This window comes from Eptesicus fuscus, chromosome 8 (assembly GCF_027574615.1).
Source record: "Eptesicus fuscus isolate TK198812 chromosome 8, DD_ASM_mEF_20220401, whole genome shotgun sequence".
Classification (NCBI taxonomy): Eukaryota; Metazoa; Chordata; class Mammalia; order Chiroptera; family Vespertilionidae; genus Eptesicus; species Eptesicus fuscus.
The window spans coordinates 24,449,091-24,450,883 of NC_072480.1; the positions used below are offsets into that span (position 1 = coordinate 24,449,091).

General features: G+C 46.3%; 1 pseudogene; it reads right to left on the reverse strand.

The window, feature by feature from the left end:
- Positions 1 to 470: 470 nt before the first annotated feature.
- On the reverse strand, positions 471 to 1,534 carry LOC103289639 (glutamine synthetase-like; annotated as a pseudogene).
- Between the last annotated feature and the right edge of the window lie 259 nt (positions 1,535 to 1,793).

Here is a 1,793-nt window from a genome sequence, read left to right on the forward strand (position 1 = left end):
TACACTCAACAGTAAAGATTAAAAAACAATGAAGGCATTCAGTTCTTCTTCATTTACTTGAGGATTAGGTCTAACATTCTAAACCTTCACCAGAAGCTCTCACACATGGGCTGACCTTGACTTTGTTTCTTGTTTTATTTTGTACCATACTCTCCTTTTTCTCTTAGGCTCAGTCATCTTCAATTGTTTTTCAATTCCATAAAGCATTACATGCTTTTCTGCCACACTAATTCTTTCATCTTTTATTTCTGTTCATAGAGTGCTATTTCCTCTTTACCCAGTTAACTCCTAATCTTTCTTCATATTTCAGCTTTACTTTTATTTATTTATTTTTATTTTTTCTTAAGGAATTAAAAAAGACCTTAATATTCTGCCCTTTGAGTTACATTTGTTATGACAATTGAGGAGCAAGAGTGGGAGCGGAATGCAAAGTAATTAGAAGGGGCTGGATGCCTGCAAGTCTAGTCCACTTAGTTTTTGTATCGGAAGGGCTCATCGCCAGTTTCGTTGAGAAGACACGTGTGGGCGAGGGCTTCTGTCATTGCGAAGGGGTCGCAGTTGGCAGAGGGACCCTGGTCTTCCACGTACCCCTCTCTCCTGGCCCACATCCCAGAGAAGGTGGATGCTGGCACTGCGGTTGGCCATGCTGGTGGAAAAGTCGTTGATGTTGGAGGTTTCCTTGAATCCAGTTAGGTGTGGGCATTGTCCCGGACCCTTTGGGATCATAGGCTCGGATGTTGTACTGGTGCCGCCTGCTCAGCCTCTCGATGGACTCCTCAATGTACTTCAGGCTATTCTGCTCTCACTTGGCCTTCGTGCAGAAGTTGGTTGCTATCACTCCAAAGTCTTCACACACTTGGTGCAAGATGAAAAGGGCCACCCAGAGATGATCTCCCATGCTGATTCCTTCACAGGGTCCTATCTGGAATTCCCACTGGGTGGGCATGACCTTGGCATTTGTCCCCACATACTTGATGCTGGCATACAAGCAGGCCTGGTAGTGAGCCTCCACAAGATCCCTGCTGTAGGTTCTGTCTGCTCCAACACCACAGTAGTATGGACCTGGGGTCCAAAGAAGCCATTGGAAGGCCAACCAAAAGGGTGCCCATCTGTGCCCATGAGAGTATATTCCTGCTCCATTTCAAAACAGGGATGCTGATTGCTCACCATGTCCATTATCCATTTGCAGGTATATCTTAAATTGATCTCTATAGGTTTGTGGTCGTACTTTAAACTTCACAGAACACCAGCTTGTTGGGGTCCTTGCGGAAAGGGTCCTAAACATGGCAGCAAGGACAAGATATATGTCATTGTTGGAGACTTCAGACTGCAAAGTACTAGAGCCATCGAAATCCCACTGAGGCAACTCTTCTATACTCTTGTGCTCACTGTCCCGGGTCCGGGTCTTGCATCACAGTCCTTCTCCAATGCTATCCATCCAGATATACATAGTTTAGACTTTATCACCCTGCGGCAGGGACATGCACATCTGCTTGATGCCTTTGTTCAAGTGGGAACTCGCTGAGGTGGACATGATGGAAGTTGCTTGTGGGGAGGGAGGGCGAGCAGGCGGCAGGGGGGACAGGGCAGGCAGACAGTGAGAGTGAGGTGCAAAGAGGAGAAGAGAGGAAGCTGGGAGTGCTGCTCAGACACTCAGTTCTTCTATCCTTGGCTCTGTCTGCTTTACTTTTAGTTCCCTGGAAAAATATCCTCAAATCTATATAGATCCAATACCTCTATTATATACTACTAGAGGCCCGGTGCACAAAATTCATGCATGGGGGGGCAGTTTC